Here is an 11,318-nt window from a genome sequence, read left to right on the forward strand (position 1 = left end):
CACCACCATATGCAAACCTTAGCAAAATAAAAATGTAACCAGAACACAGTGGGATCTGCATTTGCATTAATCAGTCCCAGTAACATTAAACGTTATTGAACCACTTTTTTGTGCAGTACGAGTAAAGTGGGAAAAAATAAAGTGCTTTCAGGATTCTTTAGTTAAATTAAATGTATAAAACGTAAGCTGTTATAAACAGACCATATATATTTTTAGACCCCGCTTTAAAGGTTCACAGTATAAGTCTACAATTGTAACATACAATGTCATAACATTTTGATTTGAACAAAATAATTACATCTGCTTCAAATCAATGAAAAATAAAGTGTTTGCAGGATTCCAAAAAACAAAACAAAACAGAGAATGTTGTTGAATATTCTCAGAACCTTTTAACTTGGATTCCACAGGTTTTCCAGTTTGTATTTATGTTCCACATGGAATCGCACGGAACGCGGAAAGTGGTGGAATCACCACGCGGCTGCTGCTTTCTCTCATAGTAGAAGCTGTCACTGTTTAATCTTGAATCTTGTATGATATATATATATATATATATTGCGTTTTTGAGAATCGTTAAAAAATTTCCAAACAAAATATCATGATGCTCACGTGTATCGATATTTTCTTACACCCCTACTCAGATGGCACATTTTCGAAAGTTGGTGTATGACACACCATGCAGACCAAGTTCACTGCCAGGTTGTTTCAGTGCTGGAGTTCCTGCAAGAAAAGCTGTCCCCAGGCACATGTCCTGGTACTCTCAGGGTCTATGTGGCCGCCATTTCGGCTTGCCACGCTCTGATTGACAGGGTCTCTGTGGGAAAGCACCCTCTAGTCGCCAGCTTCATTTGTGGAGCTAAGCAGTTGAGGCTGCCCACCATAGCAACAGTTCCTTTGTGGGACTTAGATAGCTATAGTGCACTAGGTCTGGTTGGGACCCTTTTGAACCACTAGAGTCAGTGCCTGTCTGACTCTAAAGATGGTCTTTCTTATGGCTATTATTATATGGCAATTCTCTGAAGAGAATTGAGGATTTGCAGGCTCTGTCAGTCTCACCATCCTGCTTAGACTTTGCCCCTGGGCTGGTCAAAGATATTTTGCATCCTCACCCTAATTATCTTCCGAAAGTTCCATTCTCGACTATACATCCGGTCATTCTTGAAGCCTTCTGCCTTCCGCCGTTCACAGCACCAGACCAAGAAAGACTTCACTTACTATGTCCAGTACGTGCTCTTCAGATTTATGTCCAGATTTAAGTCGGAGCAGCTATATGCTATGGGGGCTGCAACCGGGGAGCGGCTGCCACTAGACAAATAATGTCCCATTGGGTGAGGGATGCTATTGCCCTAGCCTACGAGGCATGCAGTCAAGCTTCTCCTCTAGGAGTTAGGGCCCATTCAACCAGGGGGTTGCATTCTCTAAGGCTATAGCAGTGCGGCAGCGTTGGTATTCTCATTCCCATATGCGTTATTAAAATGCAACATTGAGAGTAGCTTTTGATAAGGAACATCTCAGGTTACTTGACTGTAACCCTGTTCCCTGAAAAAGCAGGAACAAGATGCTGTACCTCAATGCCGCACTGTAGGCGCGCCTGGACATCTCTTCAGACAAAGGTATAACCTGAAGGTGTGTCCGTTTAATGTCTATTTATAACCCCTCAGGTGCACGTAATCCAATAACTTCACCGACCAAGGTTATTTAAACCAATTCTTGGCATGTTTGACACATATGCTTCACAACCAGCCGAACAAAGAATGTTCTCATATGCGTTATTGAAACGCAGCATCTCGTTCCTGCTTTTTCAGGGGACAGGGTTACAGTCAAGTACCCCAAGACGTTTTTTAACAAATTGTTTGGGTGAATGATTCAATGACTCAATTGATTCAATTGTAACTACGATTGCGTAACAATTTCTAGGAATGCACTACAGTACGCTGACTGATAGTCTGGCTGTGTCCGAAATATAATACTCTCCGAGTACCTACTCCTTTTGAACAATTTATTACATCACAACAGTAAAAAACTGCATTCTATACTGTATGAATGTAATCCTGACATACTTCATTTGTCATTTTGCCATGTGACCTACCAGTGTCAGTCACTTCACAGCCATTCATTCTCTCCTGTAAAGTGTCCATTGGATGCACACTTCAGAATCTCGCCCCGGATTGTCTTATTTATCGCCACCTACTGGCAGAACAATTTAACCTGCAGAAAGAGTCGCTAAAAATCCCACTGTAATGCACTACAGAACAAAGACTCACAGCCTTTCTGGACACACAAACAGACTAGCAGAGTGATACAAACAGTGAAAATTCTTAGTGGTTTTGGAATTCCAATCAAATTCAATATACTCTACTGTTCAAGCGTTTTGAATCAGTATGATTTTTTAAATGTTTTTAAAATAAGTCTCTTCTGCTTACCAAGGCTGAATTTATTTGATCCAGAATACAGCAAAAACAGTAATACTGTGAAATATTATTGATTCTTTGATCAATAGAAAGTTCAGAAGAACAGTGGCTAAAAAAGAAAGCTAAATTGTTATAATATATTGTTTATATATAGTATTTCTGAAAAAAAAAATTCTAATCAAATCCAGTTCAATGTGGTTTCAGATTTTTGCTTTGGTAAGAAATGTATGTTGAGGACACAAACGTAAGCATGTTCATTAAAGAATTGTCATGTGCAAAACATTCTGGAAGCATGATTGTCTCGTGCCACATTTGTCTTTGAGCGGCTGGCAGATTAGATCTCTGCCTCTGCTGTTGCTGTCACTCCCTGTTAAGACAAGCACATCAAGATCAATCAGCAGCAAACAGAGGCAGCATTTAGATGCTGTCGTCAGGTGCAAAGACAAAGGCAGCGGGTGGTACGAACAAGATGCTGCTTAATTAAAAAGCCAACTCTGCCTCACCACTGCTAATATGGGCTGACAGAGGTCAGGGACAGTATAAGAGACTGTTTAAAGTTTGGATAGACTTACTAGTGGATAACCTTTTTTGTCATCTTGAAATATGCTTTTATTCTTCTGAGGACACAGAGAAGACTAGATAAAATGATATCACATGCCATTGCCAATTATACTGTAGGTCTTATAGCATGGCAATGTTTCTGTGCAGCATCATGTTCACAGGCAATGTTCTAACAATGTCTCTGATGAGATTTTCCCTCCAGAACCGAATGTTGTGCTCTGTTGAGCATTGCGACATCTCTAATTCACGTCTGTCTTCTACTCCTATTGTTTCTGGAATTATTCCTCTATGTTTATACACTGCCAGTCAAATGTTTGGAATATGTGCAGTTTTATAACGTTTTTGATAGATGTCTCTTATGCTCATCAAGGCCGAATTTATGTGATAAAAAATAAATTTAAAACAGTAATATTGATACATTTTATTGCAATTCTACATAGGTTTTCTGTATTTCAATTTATTTAAAAATGTAATTTATTCCTGTGAATGCAAAGCTGACATTGTACTTCATTCTACTTTTTTTCAGGATTCTTTAATGAATCGAAAGTTCAAAGGAACAGCATTTATTTGAAATGGAAATCTTTTATAACATTATAAAAGTTTTACTGACTTTACTGACACTTTGATCGATTTAATGCACCCTTCCTAAATAAAAGTATTCATTTTTTATCCTATACCCCAAACATTTAAATGGTACTATATATAATAAGAAGAAATATTTCTTGAGCAACAAATTGACTTCTTAGAAATATATCTGAAAGATCATGCAATACTCAACACGAAAGTAATGCCTGCTGCCATCACAGCAAACAATTACATGAAATATATTCAAATAGAAACAGCTTTTTAAAATTGTAATATTTCACTTTTTTAACAAATTCAGCTTTGGTGAGCATAAGAGACTTTAAAAAAACATTTTTTAAATTTTAATTATTCCAGACTTTTACTGGTAGTGTATGTATATATCATATATCATATCATAGCATACTGTATATATATCAAACATTAATTTTTGTGTGGAAACATTGGATTAAAATGGCTGTGGAATGTCAATGTTGCAGTTCAAATCAGAGCATTTCTCTCAGAGCACTGACGAGAGACAATTAGCTTTTACAAGTTCTGAGATGTGAAGTTCTCAAAGTTCATCTCATCCCATTATGTCTCTTAACTCATTAACAAAATGACACCATCAAAGAATGAAGCAGTTGGGCCTCTCAGTAGTGTGTCTTTGTGTGTGGGAGAGAGACAGAGGTGTTACAAAACAAGGCTTCAATTCAAAACATGAATTGTGTGGTGGTGTGTCCTCTAGTGGTGAGGAGTTTGCGTAAGAAAAAATGTGTCTACCCCTTAAAACAGCACATGGCACAAAAATGTTAATCCATATTGTATTATATCTGCCATATAATCCATTTGTTATTTACACATACAGCAATGTTGTAGCATACATTGATTCATGAATGCATTTAGAATTTCAACAGCCATAAAGCACTGAAGGGAAAAGTGCAAAATCAGGTCAATGCCCATTATTTTCATTTTACTATTCACACACCACTCTAACATACATCATACACCATACCACATCAAGAAGATCTGGACGTTCTAGAATTGTTCTGTTTTTTAAAAAAATCATAATTTTGTTAAAATCTTGTGAAATCAGAAATCAAGTCTTGCTATTTCTACCCACTGCATGTTAAAAGAGTACTATCAAGTCCATAATGATAGTTTTATGGTATTTCCATTCATCTTTAACTACAAGGCATAAAATTATCCAGTGGCAAAGGTGCAGATTAGTGTCCCATCAAGGCTCAAGTGATTATTTGGCCACATTCTGACCAAACATTAAGTGAAAATTTTCAGTTGTGGTAGAAGAGCTGTGATTGGTCGAGTTGAACTGGGTCAAGAATACTGCTGGGTGAATTTCTGATGGAATTCCTTCAGTTTGTTGAGCATAATCTTGAGCTTGTCTGTCGGAGGAAGGATGGTCATCCTGGTGAAACAAAGAAAACAAAGATTTTTTTATTTTTTTTTGTCTTCATCTCATATTTTTTCCATCACCATGCCCCCTACCTTTTAGCAAATATTGCATATAGCCTCACAATTCTAATAATTTCCAATATGTTAATTGAGATGTTTGGACTATCTGCAAAATAATTATTTGCTTATAAAAACAGCATGTATGCATACATAAATAAATTTCATTTATTTTTCTATTAATTAATCTACAAATGTACTATTTTTATTTTTTATTATTTATTTTTTTTAGCTCAATATTTCATGCACTACAATTTCTCAATTAATAAGAGCCTAATAGCATGTATAATAAAGTCGGCATGAAATGAAAATTCACCCTATCTATTTTTAATGCATGTTATAGGTATAATTGTGTATGTTTCATTTGTACTTTTTTTTCTTTTGACAACTCGTCCAGTGAAACCTCTCAGTCTCAATCCAATCAACAATCAAAGGATAAAACCAATTTTTTTTTTCTTGTGTGATAATCCATTTCACACAGATCTGTCACAATACAGGAGAAAAGATCTATTGTGACTTCAGTTTCATTACAAGAACTAGAAAATGTAGCTTAAAACAGTTTTAGATTAAATATAGCACTGCAGGACACTGATGTCACTGCTTGATATTTCATGTCAACTATCCATATATTGTGTGTCAACAAAACCATGAGAAGCAAGTTCAAAACTCTTGAGGACACACACACCTGAAGTGATAAGTGCCTTCTCGTTGACCAAAACCACTGCCAGGAACGAGACAGATCCCGGTCTCCTCCAGAAGTTTCATGCAGTAGAACATGTCTGGAGCCTGACCCTTCGCCTGTATTCACACACACACAACAAGCCATGAAGCAACTAAATCAGACCAAGCAGAAGACATCAAGAACACGTGACACAAACCGACTTTGGCTTCGTTGATGGCGCGCTCAGGTAGGGTGATACGGGGAAAAGAGTACATGGCTCCCTGCACAGGGTTACAGCTGATGCCTGGCACTGTATTCAGAATCTCCTCGGTCAGTTTGGCTTTTTCAGCCAAGGCACTTAGAACGGCTGTTCGTTCCTACACGAGACAGAGGAAGAGGACTGAAAAAAGGAAGAAGACTGGGATACTAGCCAATGCGGTTAATTGGATTATACACAGCTAATTGGGAGCAAAACACCCAGCCTTTCTTGCAGAAACAGAAGAAACACTGTACAGCAGTTGAAAACTATATCTACGTTCTTAACTGAATAGAGACAAAGGAACCGAGCAACTGACCATCTTTATTTTCATATTTACAGTGATAGATCGCTTCAAAATGAAAATTCTGTCATCATCTACTCATATCATATCATTCACACTCATAGTTCATACTCTACTCTTATCATTCCAAACCTTAATTATTTAATTTCTTCTGCAGAACACAAAATAAAGATGGTTAGAAAAATGTCTGTGGGTTTTTTTTTTGTTTTTTTTTCATATAATACATCAATGAGAATTTGGACCCAATTGACTGTCATTATATTCACGAAAGCAGTTGAAATATAAAAACATAAAAAATATTTTCTTATAATTTTGTGTTCCCCAGAAGAAAGAAAGCCAATGGGTCTCATTTACTAATCGTGTGTATGCACAAATTTGTGTGAAATCTGCATATGAACATTTTATCAAACAAATACCGATTTAACCAACAATAACTTTTTACTAAAATGTATTCTAAATTTACAAAAAATATAAAAAATATAGGAACAATGGAAACCACAAAAATGAAATACACTGGGTAGCCTTATAAATGCGTTATGAAGAAATTTTTTATTCAGATATTATACAGATATATATATATATAGGCTACACTTAAGTTTGGAATAATTACTTTTTTTAACATTTTTTAAAGAATTATCTTATGTTCACCAAGGCTGAACTTATTTGAGCAAAAATACAGTAAAAATGTTAATGATGCAAACTATTATTATAATTTAAAATAACTGTTTTCTATTTGACTATATTTTAAAATGTAATTTATTCCTGTGATGGCAAAACTGAATTTTCAGCAGCCATTAGCTACTCCAGTCTTCAGCATCACATGATTCCATGATGAAAAATACATGCAAAAATGTATGCTTATTTAGTGCTAAAGAAACAATTCTAATGATTATTAATGTTGAAAACATTTGTGCTGCTTATTATCTTTGTGCAAACTGTGATAGACTACCATTCAAATGTTTGGCGTACATAAGATTTTGACCATAGTGTTTGTGTGTGTGTGTGTGTGTGTGTGTGTGTGTGTGTGTGTGTGTGTGTATATATATATATATATATATATATATATATATATATAGTTTTGGCTTGATTTATTCAAATGCGTAACCTCAGGTACGCAGTTGCTAATTTGAAATACCCCAAATTCATTAACATTAAAGTGCCCCTATTATGGATTTATGAAAATTACCTTTCATGCAAGAAACATTAGCATATTGCCCACCCACTTGTTGGTCTTTTTGCATTGGTTTGAATGAAAATGCAAATTCATTCTGTGCCACTAGGTGCTGCTTTAGGAGCGGTAAAAATAGCGGTTTCCCCGGTAACACTGTACACAAAACAGCACTGCACTCACAAACGCTGCTTTATCAGGCATTACAGGCACGATGAAATGAAAATTAGACCAATCGGACCAATCACTGCAGATTAGCGTCACGCAAAGGAGGGGTTAGGAAAAAATGAATCGTTGAGCGAATCGTTTAGGAGTCGTTGAGCAAGTAAGGTCAAAATAAATGCATATTATAAGACAATGAAAGTGTTTTTTGACCTTGCATGCATGTCAACCTGTTGTTGGGCTGCTTTATCAGGCATTACAGGCAAGATGAAATGAAAATGAGACCAATTGGACCAATCACTGCAGATTAGCGTCACGCAAAGGAGGGGTTAGGAAAAAATGAATCGTTGAGCGAATCGTTTAGGAGTCGTTGAGCAAGTAAGGTCAAAATAAATGCATATTATAAGACAATGAAAGTGTTTTTTGACCTTGCATGCATGTCAACCTCTTATTGGGGACTCCCAAAACCAAAATATGAACCTTTCATTACCCATAATAGGGGCACTTTAAATCAAGGTTAAGAAAAAAATCATGTGTGTGTTGTGAATTACATGGATTTTTATTTATTTATTTATTTTTTTGTAATAGTAATCCATGCAATTCCTTGTGAATGAGACCCAATGTTTTGAAAATAACTTTTCGAGTCGTACACCACCATGATAGTTTGTCTGCTTGCTGTGGTAAGAATTCTGCAACATTGACAGAGGAATGCACCTTCATGAAGGTTTGGTAGGAGGGTTCTCCAGGCTGAGGAGAGTTGACCACCAGATCCATGAGGGCTTGTCCAGGTGCAGGCGGGCACAAACGCACTGAGACCAGCTTGGTGAGCTGAGCCTTCACCTCTGGGTCCATGTTGATGACCTCCATGTATCCCCCTCGAAAACCACATCTGAAAGTATGTGTTTGTTTATGAATGTTAGAAAACCAAATACATTGTATGGACTGGATGAACTCAAACCATCAACATGCCATGTATTGTTTAATTCATTGATTCTTGAGTAAATACTTGTATACAGCAGGGCCAGATGTCACTCCATACCAAGTGTGTGCGTTTTTATCTGAAATGACAGCGTGATAGACCTGTACTCACTCTCCCATGTAGCACTTAGAGGTGGAGTGGAATGATGCCAGCTCAACTTTGCTTGAATACTCTGGACCCATCTCAAACAGCACTTTCTTGAAGGAGTGAAACTCACAGCCCTCTGCATACACATTATCCTGATATACCTATGAAAGAGAAAGAGTAAGATAAATATGTAGTGTTTTTTAAGGAAATATCGTCTTTAACCCTTCTATGAATATTAAGCCTTCTCTGCCTGTAGATGCTGATGCTAGGGGTGCACTTGATGTGAATACAGATTTCATCAAATGATATATGGTGTAAACCCCCAGTATTAACTTACCTCATCAGCCATTAGGAAGAGGTTTTCTTTGGCTGCAAATCGGATTACATCTTCAATACATTGTCTGCTTTGTACCTGACCTATTAAAAGACAGAATGGAAAGAAATTGTTTCAAAAAGAAATAATTCAGAAAGTAATCTTGCAAAAGGTTATTTATACTATATTTTGGATCACTATACCATGCAAAAAAGAGTCTTATGCTCACCAAGGTTACAAAAATGTAGTGAAAACTGTAATATTGTGAAATATTAAAACACCTGTTTTCTATTTGAATATATTATAATGTCATTTATTTCTGTCATTGCAAAGCTAAATTTTCAGCAGCTTACTGATCCCAAAAATCTTACTGACCCCAAACTTTTGAACTGTAGCATCTGTTTATATATATGAAGAGTTCAGATGCTAAATCCTCTAAGCGCCATCAGAAAATTTTCATCTAAAATTAGCATTTTTATTAGGCTCCTATGTTTAGGTTCAGTAATTTTACTCTAATGGCAATGTATAGGTCATTTGCTATGCAATTAAAGTGAAACAACTGAACATACATATAGGAGCCTGATACGGCGCTTAGAGACTTAACTATGACTTAACACAACCAAAATAAAGATATATTTATAACATAATATTTTACATAATATTTATATTTGAAAAAAAAAAAACTGTAAATGTATTATTTTATAATTAATTGTTATTATACTGTTATTACACCAAATAAAAATCAGTTTGAATAGGTAGTTATTATTACTGTATATATCATTTGAATTCTTTTTGTAAGGAAAGGATCTTATTGGCTCACCAGTGGGGTTGCCAGGGTTGATGATGCACAGTACACGGGGGTTGCAATGCTCCCTGGCTGCATGTAGAGAGCGCTGTAGCTCACTAATGTCTAGACTCCAGCACTTCTCCTCATTCAAGTAGTAATTGATCTGAACAGCACCCAGCTCTGCTATAGATGCGGAGTAAAGAGGGTACTGAGGAATAGAGATCATGACCCCCGTCCGTGTACGACCCTCCCCAGCGGTCAACAGCTTTAGTATGGTCTAAACGACAACAAGAGAGAATAAGAAATAAGAAGACCATAAGAAACAAGACTACATTTCTACAATATTTCCTCAATGTGAGGGGTGCATGATGCTGTTTTTGGGGTCTTGTCATGTGGTTTCCCAGGTGAAAAAGACGTAGTATTAAATGTATTAAAAATATACTTGAAATTCAAGTAGTATGTTTATAATACATTTGTATTCCCAACATGCTTATTTGAAGTGCAATAAAAATATACTGAATTGCATTTTAATATATTTCTAAAAAGTATACTAGAAGTACTTTTGTATTAAATATATGCTTAGTTATACTTCTAAGAAATATGCTAAACAGAAGCATACTTTTAATGTATTTATAAAAAGTATACTAGAAATACTTTGGTAATAAATATATGCTTAGTTACACTTTTAAGGAATATGCTAAACACAAGCACACTATTAGTATATTTCTAAAAAGTATAGTAGAAATACTATGTTAATAAATATATATTTAGTTACACTTTTAAGGGATATACTAAACACAAGCATACTTTTAGTGACTTTTTAGTGTATTTACAGAAAACATACGTATGCAGTCATTCATGTAAAAATCTGTTATTTAATTTTGTTTCTGTTTTGTTTTTTTCTAAAGCTGCAAGGCTCTGGTGAAAAATATTGTATGCCAGGAGTCAGGACGACTACGCTGTGCCCAGGTCTCCGGAACCTGCGACCACACTCAGCTCCATCTGCACCTTCGGATCCACCAGCTCTGTCTCCATCGGTCGGCCCCCAGATGTTGGCAGCCACACCATCTACATCTTGGCTCCCTCGATTCCGCCGTGTGTTGTCAGCACTCGGATGCTCTGGGTCTGTGCCATGTGCCAAACACCATCTAAGCTGCCAGGGCATCATCGTCATCCTCCCATCACCATCCCTTCGCCACATCCTGCCATCATCCCGCACTTTTGCCTCTCACCATCCCTACGCCATCTCCTTGTCCACCCCCATCCCTCCCTATTCTGTTGCTTGAACTTTATCATCTTCAGTCTTTGCACACACACAGCTATTCACTTATGCACTTTGTTTTTCAGTCTTTTTTATGTATTTTTTTTTCTTCAGAAAATTGCATTGTAATTTTTATTTATTCACTGATGTAAAATTCTGTACTTTTTTAGTAAGGCCGGTATAACTGAAATGTTCTACAAATGGAAAAGACAGCTCTGCCGTAGCATTTCAGTCTTTTTTTATTTATGTTTTTTATAATGTATTAATATGTACTTGAGTATGTTTGCAGTAATACAAATATACTATAAACATACTTGTATTTCAAGTGCATTTTTAATAC

General features: G+C 36.2%; 1 pseudogene; it reads right to left on the bottom strand.

The window, feature by feature from the left end:
• Positions 1 to 4,340: 4,340 nt before the first annotated feature.
• The window catches only part of LOC107681785 (alanine aminotransferase 2-like), a 26,704-nt pseudogene continuing 19,726 nt past the window's right edge, over positions 4,341 to 11,318 (bottom strand).

Source organism: Sinocyclocheilus anshuiensis, unplaced genomic scaffold (assembly GCF_001515605.1).
Source record: "Sinocyclocheilus anshuiensis isolate Anshui unplaced genomic scaffold, SAMN03320099.WGS_v1.1 scaffold436, whole genome shotgun sequence".
Taxonomy (NCBI): domain Eukaryota; kingdom Metazoa; phylum Chordata; class Actinopteri; order Cypriniformes; family Cyprinidae; genus Sinocyclocheilus; species Sinocyclocheilus anshuiensis.